Below are 13,895 nucleotides of genomic sequence, written 5' to 3'. Positions count from 1 at the left end.
CCTTCAGCACCACCCAGATGACTCCTTGTGCCTTCAGCACCGCCCAGATGACTCCTCGTGCCTTCAGCACTACCCAGATGACTCCGTGTCTTCAGCACTGCCCAGACGACTTCTCGTGCCTTCAGCACCACCCAGATGACTCCTTGTGCCTTCAGCACCGCCCTGATAACTCCTCGTGCCTTCAGCACCGCCTAGAAGACTCCTCATGCCCTCAGCATCTCCCAGATGACTCCTAGTAAGCTATTTAGATAAAGTAGTCACTGATTCCTAATTTTTCCATCATAAAATTTATGATTTCAATAGGGAAGGATTCTAAAAGTACAAACTCTGATTCATCATAGCCTCGATTTTGTTCATGAAAATCCTGATGATGGGTTCCCTATAACAGTACCAGTGTAATCATGGTCTAGTTCGATATGCCAGTGCTCTATATATAAGGAGATCATTAGCATTCACTTCCTGCTATACCATATCCCCCACCCCCCCCGATTCCAGCTGTTTAGTAGATAAATGAACACCTGTCAGTTCTCCATGATGTCTATGACAGCGTATCTAATTATATATGTTCTTTTAATTTTTCTTCTAATTCTGATTTACGTCGATTTATATTTAGAAAAATAATGAACCGTTGCAAGTGAAAAAATGAATTCTTTATTAATCTATTTATTTCCTAATTTCTAGTTGCTGCTTTTCCTATACTTACATGTGTACTAATGAGCTGTAGTGTTATTTCACTCAATAAGCTTTCAGCACAGCTTGTTACTTAACACTGCTTTGTCGTAAGGTCATCTGACATTTCTGCAGCAGACATTCCAGACTCACTGGGGAGCTTCATTCTCTGCCTTCTTGAGATCAAGGTCAATCATTTATTGCCTTTGTTGCAGCTTGGGACCCAATACTGGAGAAGCACCAGACAGTGGATTAAGGACCCAACATGCCAAAGGGAGAGCTATAGATTAAAACATTTTGTACATTTTTGTTATCATCTGCTTCTCTGGTCTATAGCCAATTATCTGCAGTCCATTCACCTGAAGTAAAATCCAAGAATTCTCCTGTCTGGTGTATTGATTTAAAGGAAATCTGTCAGCAGGTTTTTGATATGTAATCTGAGAGCAGCATAGTGTAGGGGCAGAGAGGCTGATTCCAGAGATGTGTCACTTACTAGGCTGTATTCTGCAGTTTCAAAACAATCAATGTTTTATGTGCAAGCAGGGTCAGACTGGCCCATCGGGACACCAATGAAATGCCCGGTGGGCCTCAAAGAGAAGGAGGAAGAAAACGACCGCAGTCCCGACCCACCGCCATTACCAGGGCCAGCGGCACCACCCGGCAAACCCAAGTAAGTGCTGGGGCCTTGGGCGAATGGGGGGACACACACTATGGGGCCCGTGAGTCTGGGGAGCCCGGTGCCAGCGCTAGCATGGCCCCCCTCAAATACTCACCTCTCCTCGTTCACCGGTAACTGCAGTGCCTTCAGCACCCTATGACTATAACAGACATCTCAGGGCAGAGGGTGCGATGACGTCATTACTGCGTGCTCAGCCTCTCTGTCCGGAGCACTGCAGAGTCGGGAGAGACGCTGAGTATACTGGGCCTGCCGCGGGAATGGGAGAGGCGAGTATTTGATTACTTTTTATGTATGATGCATTACATGGGGCCCATGATGTACTGTATGGAGGAGCATTACATGGGGCCCGTGACGTACTGTATGGAGGAGCATTATGTGGGACCTATGATGTACTTCATGGAGGAGCATTACATGGGGCCCATGATGTACTGTATGAAGGAGCATTACATGAGGCCCATGATGTATTGCATGAAAAAGCATTACATGGGGCCCATGATGTACTGAATGGATCAGCATTACATGGGGCCCATGGCGTACTGCATGGAGGAGCATTACATGGGGCCCATAATGTACTGTATGGAGGAGCATTACATGGGGACCATGATGTACTGTATGGAGGAGCATTACATGGGGCCCATGATGTACTGTATGGAGGAGCATTACATGGGGCCTATGATGTACTTCATGGAGGAGCATTATGTGGGACCTATGATGTACTTCATGGAGGAGCATTACATGGGGCCCATGATGTACTGTATGGAGGAGCATTACATGGGGCCCATCATGTACTGTATGGAGGAGCATTACATGGGGCCCGTGACGTACTGTATGGAGGAGCATTATGTGGGACCTATGATGCACTTCATGGAGGAGCATTACATGGGGCCCATGATGTACTGTATGAAGGAGCATTACATGAGGCCCATGATGTATTGCATGAAAAAGCATTACATGGGGCCCATGATGTACTGAATGGATCAGCATTACATGGGGCCCATGATGTACTGTATGGAGGAGCATTACATGGGGCCCATAATGTACTGTATGGAGGAGCATTACATGGGGACCATAATGTACTGTATGGAGGAGCATTACATGGGGACCATGATGTACTGTATGGAGGAGCATTACATGGGGCCCATGATGTACTGTATGGAGGAGCATTACATGGGGCCTATGATGTACTTCATGGAGGAGCATTACATGGGGCCCATGATGTACTGTATGGAGGAGCATTACATGGGGCCCATGATGTACTGTATGGAGGAGCATTACATGGGGCCCATCATGTACTGTATGGAGGAGCATTACATGGGGCCCGTGACGTACTGTATGGAGGAGCATTATGTGGGACCTATGATGCACTTCATGGAGGAGCATTACATGGGGCCCATGATGTACTGTATGAAGGAGCATTACATGAGGCCCATGATGTATTGCATGAAAAAGCATTACATGGGGCCCATGATGTACTGAATGGATCAGCATTACATGGGGCCCATGATGTACTGTATGGAGGAGCATTACATGGGGCCCATAATGTACTGTATGGAGGAGCATTACATGGGGACCATAATGTACTGTATGGAGGAGCATTACATGGGGACCATGATGTACTGTATGGAGGAGCATTACATGGGGCCCATGATGTACTGTATGGAGGAGCATTACATGGGGCCTATGATGTACTTCATGGAGGAGCATTACATGGGGCCCATGATGTACTGTATGGAGGAGCATTACATGGGGCCCATGATGTACTGTATGGAGGAGCATTACATGGGGCTCATGATGTGCTGTATGGAGGGGCATTACATGGGGCCCATGATGATGTACTTAATGGAGGAGCATTATATGAGGCCCATGATGTACTGCATGGAAGAGCATTACATGGGGCCCATGATGTACTGTATGGAGGAGCATTACATGGGGCTCATGATGTGCTGTATGGAGGGACATTACATGGGGCCCATGATGTACTTCATGGAGGAGCATTATATGAGGCCCATGATGTACTGCATGGAAGAGCATTACATGGGGCCCATGATGTACTGTATGGAGGAGCATTACATGGGGCCCATGATGAATTGTATGGATGAGCATTACATGGGGCCCATGATGAACTGTATGGAGGAGCATTATATGGAGCCCGTGATGTACTGTATGGAGGAGCATTACATGGAGCCATGATGTACTGTACGGAGGAGCTTTATATGGGAACTAGCCTATTATTTACTGTGTAGAGGAACATTATATGGGGCCCATGATATAATGTATGAAGGAACATTATATGTGGCCCATGATATACTGTATGGAGAACTATGTGGTGCCTATAATACTGGAGGACTATGAGGTGCCAATAATACTGTGTAGAGGACTATGTGGTGCCCATATATTGGACTATACCTGTATTTCTCTGCCATATCTGTGCATCAGGAATCGTGGCGTGTGTTAAAGGGGACCACTGAGACTCTTTCGCCTGAGGCCCACGAAAACCTGTAGCCGGCCCTGGCAATGATGAACATCAATATGGAAAGCCAGCTGCAGCTGTGACCAGGTGCTTTGCTCTAATATCACTGATCCCTGTATTACCTGTACACTGACACTATATACAGAGCTCCTGTGTATAATGTCACTGGTGATCACTATATTACCTGTACACTAAAACTATATACAGAGCTCCTGTGTATAATGTCATCAGTGGTAATATTAGTATTGTCATTTTTATTAATGATCGGTATTGTAGTACTCGGTCACTATAAGGTGGTAATATGTGGTCTGGTCATGATTTGGTGGTATTTCTCTTGTGTGTGGTAGTATTTGGTCACTATGTGATCTGATCAGGATGTTACTGTATTAACCACCTGTATGTGGTTTTATTCAGTCATTATGTGGTGGTAATATGTGGTCTGGTCATGGTGTGGCAGTATTTATCCCCTGTATGTTGTATTACTTGGTCACTATGTGGTCTGGTCGCGGTGTGACTGTACTAATCGCCTGTATGCGACATTTTTGGCACTATGTGGTCTGGTCATGATGTGGCCATTAGGGTTGAGCGAAACGGGTCGGCAATTTTCAGAAGTCGCCGACTTTTGGCAAAGTCGGGTTTCATGAAACCCGACCCGACCCCTGTGTGGGGTCGGCCATGAAGTCGGCGATCTTCTGAATCTGGAATCGGAATTCCGATAACGCGTCCCCGATATGTTTATATCGGGAATTGGTATCGGAATTCAGATTTAAGTGTAAAATAAAGAATTAAAATAAAAAATATCGCTATACTTACCCTCTGACGCGCCCTGGTACTAACCGGGAACCTTCCTTCCTTCGAATCAGCACTTCCAGGACCTTGCGGTGACGTCGCGGTGACGTCGCGGCTTGTGATTGGTCGTGCAGCCGCCCATGTGACCGCTCGCGCGACCAATCACAAGCCGCGACATCACCGCGACGTCACCGAAGGTCCTGGAAGGGCTGATTCTTAGGAAGGAAGGCTGCCGGAAAGAAGCAGGGCGCGTCCGAGGGTGAGTATATTCCTATTAGGTATATACTCACCCTCGGACGCGCCCTGCTTCTTTCCGGCAGCCTTCCTTCCTGTGATGTACTGCATAGAGGAGCATTACATGGGGCCATGATGTACTGTACGGAGACACCATGATGCCATGCCATGACACCATGATGTACTGTACGGAGTATATTCCTATTAGGTATATACTCACCCTCGGACGCGCCCTGCTTCTTTCCGGCAGCCTTCCTTCCTAAGAATCAGCCCTTCCAGGACCTTCGGTGACGTCGCGGTGACGTCGCGGCTTGTGATTGGTCACGCGAGCGGTCACATGGGCGGCCGCGCGACCAATCACAAGCCGCGACGTCACCGCGACGTCACCGCAAGGTCCTGGAAGGGCTGATTCGAAGGAAGGAAGGTTCCCGGTTAGTACCAGGGCGCGTCAGAGGGTAAGTATAGCGATATTTTTTATTTTAATTCTTTATTTTACACTTAAATATGGATCCCAGGGCCTGAAGGAGAGTTTCTGCTCCTTCAGACCCTGGGAACCATTGGAAACCCAATGCACTGCATTGGGTTTCGAGTTTCGGCCGACCCCGACCCCGAGTTTTTTATATTATCGGCCGATTTCACTCGACCCGACTTTTGAAAAAGTCGGGTTTCGTGAAACCCGACCCGATCCTATAAAAGTAAAGGTCGCTCAACCCTAGTGGCCATATTTGTCCCCTGTATGTGGTATTATTCGGTCACTATATGGTGGTAATATGTGGTCTGGTCATGGTCTGGCAGCATTTGTTCCCTGTATGTGGTATTATTTGATCACTATGTGGTCTGGTCATGATGTGGCTGTATTAAACACCTGTATGTGGTATTATTCAGTCACTATGTGGTCTGGTCATGATGTGGCCGTACTTGTCCCCTGTAGGTGGTATTATTCGGTCACTATGTGGTGGTAATAAGTGGTCTGGTCACGGTGTTGCGGTATTTGTTCCTTTGTATGTGGTATTATGGTATTATTGGTCTTGGTACAGTGGATTGTGTTGTATATGGAGGTCACTTGTTCTCTCTGATGTCAATAAGGGGAAGATTCTTGATTTCCAGTAGAGATTAAATACTTGGATGTTTAACCCCTCCCTGTCCTGTGATTATTGCACAGTAGCATATATGCACTTAAAGTGGTTCTACGGTGAAAACAAGTAATCACCTATCCTAAGGTCATGTTCACACATTCAGTATTTGGTCAGTATTTTGTCTAAGTATTTGTTTGTCACTTGAATACTTTTTCTCTGATTGTTCCACTCTTGGCTTTGCCTTACAAATACCTATGTAAAATACTGACCATATACTGAACATGTAAATGGAGCCAAAAGATAAGTGATAAGTTTTAGATTGGTGGCCATCTGACTGCTGAGATCTGCATCGATCTGCAGAATGTAAACTTATATCCCCATCCATTAGTATAGAGCGGCATGTACGGCTTGACTACTGATCCATTCATTCCCTAAGGGGCTGCACTTGGCTTTTTCTGGAAGCCACCAAAGAGGATGAATGGAGCTATGGTAAGACATCCCATCTGCCACTCTATTTTAAAATGTGGATAAAAGTTCCCTATTCTTCCAATTGGTGCGGTTTCTAATGGTCAGATTCCACCGATCAATAAGTTATTGCCTACCTAACCTGTGGATCGGTGATAACTTGCTTTCATCAAAGTAGCCTTTAATGCAAACTACCGTAATTGTACATTCCAGTTTTTTGGGCGCACAGTAGATGTGCAGGAGCTGCCTGTGTTTTACAGTGGACGCACCACTTTATCGGGGATAACGGCTAAGTTATTTGCATATAGCTGTAGCGTGGGCCACTAGGGTCAATTACTCCTATGGGCCCCAGACATCCTAGTCCAACCCTGTTTGCAAGAGATTGAAGCTGCAGGTCTAGGTCTCATATGCAAGCCAGTACAGTTAATCTGTACAACAACGCCCCTACTATTGATTGGCAGCTTGTACAGGAAGCTGCCAATCAGGGGTGTGTGTTGGGTTATCAGAGCTCAGCATTCTAACCACTGCTACATCTACGGCAGAGATAGCTGGGATGCTAGGAAAACTACAGCAAGCAGCCCAGTAAATGACACATCACTGGAATCAGCTTCTCTGCCGCTACATCATGCTGCTCTCAGATCACATAGCAAAACTTGCTGATAGATTTCCTTTAATAAATACACATTAGTTAGTGCAAGGGAAACCTAAGTCTCATCTATCTAAAATCGGTCATTAAAAATAATAGAATTGAGCCTATTTCAAATAAAGATCACCCCATAACATTTTTCATTTTTCTTTATCTTTGCAGGATGACATTTAATTTTTTATGACAACATTTTGGGATACCTGGAAGATAATGAAAAAAAAACTGGATTGTTTTTTTAGGAGGGAGTGAAAAAATGTACTATGCAACGTAAGTGACATGTTTGCTTATTCTCTGGGTCAATAACAATTGCAGTTACATCACATTTAAGTATAATTTTTTTTAGTTTTACTGCTTAAGGCTATGTGCACACGTTGCGGATTTGCCTCTGGAATTTTTTGTGCGGATTCTGCATCTCTTGGCAGAAAGCGCAGGTGCGGATTTGATGCGTTTTTTATGCGGATTTTGCCTGGATTTACTGTGGATTTTGTGCGGATTTCATGCGTTTTTACCCCTGCGGATTTCTATAATGGAATGGGTACAAAAACGCTGCAGATCCGCACAAATAAATTACATGCTCCTTCTTTTGATCCGCAGTGTTTTCCGTGTGGAATTTTCTGCACCATTAGCACAGCAATTTTTTTTACATTGATTTACATTGTACTGTAAATCACTTGCGGATCTGCAGCTTTTCTGCATGGAAAAAGACGCTGCGGATCCGCAGTAAATCCACAACGTGTGCAAAAGTATTGACACCCCTGCAATTCTGTCAGATAATACTCATTTTCTTCCTGAAAATTATTGCAATCACAAATTCTTTGGTATTATTATCTTCATTTAATTTGTCTTAAATGAAAAAACACAAAAGAGAATGAAGCAAAAAGCAAAACATTGATCATTTCACACAAAACTCCAAAAATGGGCCAGACAAAAGTATTGGCACCCTCAGCTTAATACTTGGTTGCACAACCTTTAGCCAAAATAACTGCGACCAACCGCTTCCGGTAACCATCAATGAGTTTCTTACAATGTTCTGATGGAATTTTAGACCATTCTTCTTTGGCAAACTGCTCCAGGTCCCTGATATTTGAAGGGTTCCTTCTCCAAACTGCCATTTTTAGATCTCTCCACAGGTGTTCTATGGGATTCAGGTCTGGACTCATTGCTGGCCACCTAAGGGTATGTGTCCACCTTCAGGATGGCCGGCGGTTTAGTGGGAGCGGCTTTGCCGCTCTGCGCTAAGCTCCGCCCCTTCTGGGGACGCGATGATGCCGGATGTGTTCATAGCACACATCCGGGATCATCGCACCCATCGCATAGGGCCCTGTGCTATATCTTGCGGCGACGCAGCGTCGCCGCACGATATACGGACATGCTGCGATCTGAAAAGACGCGCAGCATGTCCGGAGTCGCAGGGCCGCCGGGTGCGTGTTACCACGCATAGTGGAGACGGGATTTCATTAAATCCCCTCCACTATGCTGTAACATCTGGACGCTGCGTGTTTGACGCTGCGTCTCTATGCAGCGTCAAACACACAGCGTTTACTGCACGTGGACACATACCCTTAGAAGTCTCCAGTGCTTTCTCTCAAACCATTTACTAGTGCTTTTTGAAGTGTTTTGGGTCATTGTCCTGCTTGAAGACCCATGACCTCTGAGGGAGACCAAGCTTTCTCACACTGGGCCCTACATTATGCTGCAAAATTTGTTGGTAGTCTTCAGACTTCATAATGCCATGCACATGGTCAAGCAGTCCAGTGCCAGAGGCAGCAAAGCAACCCCAAAACATCAGGGAACCTCCGCCATTTTTGACTGTAGGGACCGTGTTCTTTTCCTTGAATGCCTCTTTTTTCTCCTGTAAACTCTATGTTGATGCCTTTGCCCAAAAAGCTCTACTTTTGTCTCATCTGACCAGAGAACATTCTTCCAAAACGTTTTAGGCTTTTTCAGGTAAGTTTTGGCAAACTCCAGCCTGGCTTTTTTATGTCTCGGGGTAAGAAGTGGGGTCTTCCCGGTGTCTCCTACCATACAGTCCCTTTTCATTCAGACACCGACGGATAGTACGGGTTGACACTGTTGTACCCTCGGACTGCAGGCCAGCTTGAACTTGTTTGGATGTTAGTCGAGGTTCTTTATCCAACATCCGCACAATCTTGCTTTGAAATCTCTTGTCAATTTTTCTTTTCCGTCCACATCTAGGGAGGTTAGCCACAGTGCCATGGGCTTTAAACTTCTTGATGACACTGCGCACAGTAGACACAGGAACATTCAGGTCTTTGGAGATGGACTTGTAGCCTTGAGATTGCTCATGCTTCCTCACAATTTGGTTTCTCAAGTCCTCAGACAGTTCTTTGGTCTTCTTTCTTTTCTCCATGCACAATGTGGTACACAAGGACACAGGACAGAGGTTGAGTCAACTTTAATCCATGTCAACTGGCTGCAAGTGTGATTTAGTTATTGCCAACACCTGTTAGGTGCCACAGGTAAGTTACAGGTGATAATAATTACACAAATGAGAGAAGCATCACATGATTTTTCGAACAGTGCCAATACTTTTGTCCACCCCCTTTTTTATGTTTGGTGTGGAATTCTATCCAATTTGGCTTTAGGACAATTCTTTTTGTGTTTTTACATTTAATACAAATTAAATGAAGATAATAATACCAAAGAATGTGTGTTTGCAATCATTTTCAGGAAGAAACTGAGTATTATCTGACAGTATTGCAGGGGTGTCAATACTTTTGGCCACAACTGTATGTAGTAATACATTTTCATGTCTGTATCAGTAAAAACTAGTTTGTAAAAGAATTTTAAAGAACATACATTTAAAAAAAATCATGTATAGACATAGATAGATACATTGAACATATGGCATACGTTTTTGACATAAACATCTGAGGTGTACATCATACATTTACATACATGCAAGTGCTTCTCACTAATTTAGAACATCATCAAAAAGTTAATGTATTTCAGTTCTTCAATACAAAAAGTGAATCTCATATATAGAGTCTTTACAAACAGAGTGATCTATTTCAAGTGTTTATTTCTGTTAATGTTGATGATTATGGCTTACAGCCAATGGAAACCCAAAAGTCATTATCTCAGTAAATTAGAATACTTCCTAAGCATTTAAAAAGGTCCCTTAGTCTGTTTCATTAGGCTCCACAATCATGGGGAAGACTGCTGACTTGACAGATGTCCAGAAGGCAGTCACTGATACACTCCACTCACAAGGATTGGACTGCTGCTGGAGTCATTGCTTCAAGGGTCACCACACACAGATGTATCCAGGACATGGGCTGCAAGTGTCTCATTCCTTGTGTCAAGCCACTCATGACCAATAGACAACGCCAGAAGAGTCTTACCTGGGCCAAGGAGGAAAAAATCTGGACTGTTGCTCAGTGGTCCAAGGTGTTGTTTTCAGATGAAAGTAAATTTTGCATTTCATTTGGAAATCAATGTCCCAGAGTCTGGAGGAAGAGTGGAGAGGCCACAATCCCAGCTGCTTGAGGTCTAGTATGAAGTTTCCACAATCAGTGATGATTTGGGGAGCCATGTCATCTGCTGGTGTAGGTCCTCTGTGTTTTATCAAGGCCAAAGTCAGAGCAGCTGTCTACTAGGCATTTTAGAGCATTTCATGCTTCCCACTGCTGACAAGATTTTTGGAGATGGAAATTTCATTCTCCAGCAGGACTTGGCACCTGTCCACACTGCCAAAAGTACCAATACCTGGTTTAAAAACAACAGTATCACTGAACTTGATTGGCCAGCAAACTAACCTGACCTTAACCTCATAGAAAATCTATTGTCAAGATTAAGATGAGAGACACCAGACCCAACAATGCAGACATGCTGAAGGCTGGTATTAAAGCAACCTGGGCTTCCATAACACCCCAGCAGTGCCACAGGCTGATCGCCTCCATGCCTCCGCCATTGATGCAGTAATTGATGCAAAAGGAGCCCTGACCAAGTATTGAGTGCATTTACTGAACATACATTTCAGTAGGCCAACATTTCAGATTTTAAAATCATTTTTCAAGCTGGTGTTATAAAGTATTCTAATTTACTGAGATAATGACTTTTGGGTTTTCATTGGCTGTAAGCCATAATCATCAGTAGTAACAGAAATAAGCACATGAAATAGATCACCCTTGTAATGTTTGTAATGACTCTATATAATATATGAGTTTCACTGTTTGTATTGAAGAACTGAAATAAATTAACTTTTTGATGATATTCTAATTTAATGAGAAGCACTTGAACAAATCTGAATTCAGCCTAATTATTTTTCCTTTGATGGAGCTGTAAGAGATTCTATTAAAGGTACATAGTGTATTTTTTAATCACTTTTCATTCATGCTCTGGACAAATAACCTCAGATTTGTCATTGTTTATCTGTTTCATGTTATAGATGACATATCACGTTTACGTTGTGTATGCAATGCCGCAAAATTGCTGTAATCTTTATGCTTTTCTAAAAAAAAGAAAGTTTTTGTTTCACCATTTTAGATGTTTTATTTTTTATTTTTTGTAACACGGGCTGTATTTTGTTATGTACCATGATGGAGTACACACAATAGGCAAGTGCAAGATGCAAGAATAAGGATAGGCTGAACATGTTTATGTTGTGCACTGCGCAGATTATTTATTATTTGTTTTGTATTTTTCTTTTCAGGAAATCAGGAAAGTTTTGTGCCAACTAAGAAGATCAACTGCTGTTATACATTAAATTTGCACAATGTTACTTAGTGGCACTTTCTCCAGGAGATTGCATATCAGCAAATCACACTCAAATTGTCTAAAGACTATAGAATTAAAATGACTTGTTAGATTGCCCTAAACCGTGTCCTAGAATGTTAACAGGACAGAGGCCCAGTGTATATTTTGATGTAATAATGTAGACACCAGGGTGCTCAGGTAAGAAGTGGCTGCTCACACTGCTGTCCACCATGTCTTTTTGATCTACTACTGGAGATACCAGCGGTGCTCAGGTAAGAAGTGGCTGCTCACACTGCTGTCCACCATGTCTTTCTTATCTAATACTGGAGATACCAGCGGTGCTCAGGTAAGAAGTGGCTGCTCACACTGCTGTCCACCATGTCTTTCTTATCTAATACTGGATATACCAGGGTGCTCGGGTAAGAAGAGGCTGCTCACACTGCTGTCCACCATGTTTTTTTGACCTACTACTGGAGATACCAGCGGTGCTCAGGTAAGAAGTGGCTGCTCACACTGCTGTCCACCATGTCTTTCTTATCTAATACTGGATATACCAGGGTGCTCGGGTAAGAAGAGGCTGCTCACACTGCTGTCCACCATGTTTTTTGACCTACTACTGGAGATACCAGCTGTGCTCAGGTAAGAAGTGGCTGCTGACACTGCTGTACACCAGTCTTTCTTATCTAATACTGGATATACCAGGGGTGCTCGGGTTAGAAGTGGCTGCTCACACTGCTGTCTACCATGTTTTTTTGATCTACTACTGGAGATACCAGTGGTGCTCAGGTAAGAAGTAGCTGCTGACACTGCTGTACACCAGTCTTTCTTATCTAATACTGGATATACCATGAATGCTGAGGTTAGAAAGTGAAGCTCCAATTGCTGCCCACGTTGCCTTTCTGATTTAAGACTAGATATGCCATGGATGCTGAGGTAAGGATATGCTGCTCACACATTTGTCCAACCTGTCTTTCAAATCTAATGCTGGACACACCAGCAGTGCTGAGGTAAGAAGAGGCAGCTTACAACACTGTCCACTAGTCCTAAAGTGAGAAGAGGCTGCTCACACTGCTGTCCACCCTGTCTCTCTGATGGACAGAGACTGCTCATATTCCTTTAATTTATTACAATTTTCCTCTGTGTCTTGCGTGACATTATCTTTTTCTAATGGCGGTCCTCACTCTGATTAACAGATGGTGGCTTTGGATTTTGATCAGACATACATATTTTGAGGGTTACTGATTTTTATTTATTATTTATTATGCTTTGTTTATATAGCACTATCTATATAGCACTATGCCATGTCACTTTACATACTTTATCATCACTGTCCCCAATGGGACTCACAATCTAAATTCCCTATCAGTATGTCTTTGGAGTATGGGAGGAAATCGGAGAACCTGGAGGAAACCCACGCAAACACGGGGAGAACATACAAACTCCTTGCAGATGTTGCCTTTGGTGGGATTTGAACCCAGGACCCCTGCTAACCACTGAGCCACTGTGCTGCCCCGTTCCTTGAATGTACAATTGTAACAAGTTTTGTTGTGTTTTGCAGTGAACATAATATCCTTCTTAACCCCACATACACACAAATTATAAGAAAGTATTAGTAAGAAAATGGAAACTTGCTACTATTGAGTGAAATGTGCACCATATTTATTTATACGTGTAATGGCAGCTGTCCTTTTCATGTATGGATACCTATTTTATTTGAAAAATAAGTTTCCATATTACAAAAAACAGCCTGATTAGAAATTGTAAAGTACATGGAGAGCTGGCATGCTTGGTTTATGTCTGTACATAGATTTCAGTAAAGATCCATGGAGTAGAAATATAACTACAGATGTCGTTGTAATATCCCTATTTTTTCAAAAGAATAATCCTTCCTAATACAGAGCATTAAAATAGTGTAAACTGAGAAATCACTGACAAGAAATCAAGTTTTGCGATGAAAAGAGATTAGAGACAAGGAGGCAGATGTTCCAGTCACTTGCCGTATCCACCTGTTGTATAGAATAATTGTGCTTTTGTTCCTTTGTGCTAAGTGCAGCTAAATGAAAACACAATCTCATTTTGGAGAATAGTACAGAGCTTTTTGTATCTCACCTGTGGAAGATTATGATTACTTGTCTCCTCAAGGCTGAG

The 13,895-nt window shown here is 43.5% G+C and overlaps 1 long non-coding RNA gene across 1 annotated transcript; it reads left to right on the top strand.

Annotated features, from left to right (window-relative positions):
* The first annotated feature begins 1,227 nt into the window (after positions 1 to 1,227).
* Positions 1,228 to 11,859, top strand: LOC138657689 (uncharacterized). Its single transcript, XR_011317137.1, has 3 exons — positions 1,228 to 1,339; positions 7,191 to 7,295; positions 11,704 to 11,859. It is a non-coding gene; the product is annotated as an uncharacterized lncRNA (long non-coding RNA).
* The last annotated feature ends 2,036 nt before the right edge of the window (positions 11,860 to 13,895 follow it).

This window comes from Ranitomeya imitator, chromosome 1, assembly GCF_032444005.1.
Source record: "Ranitomeya imitator isolate aRanImi1 chromosome 1, aRanImi1.pri, whole genome shotgun sequence".
Taxonomy (NCBI): domain Eukaryota; kingdom Metazoa; phylum Chordata; class Amphibia; order Anura; family Dendrobatidae; genus Ranitomeya; species Ranitomeya imitator.
Note: the sequence above shows the minus strand (reverse complement) of the source record. Positions and strands in the feature narration are given on the sequence as shown.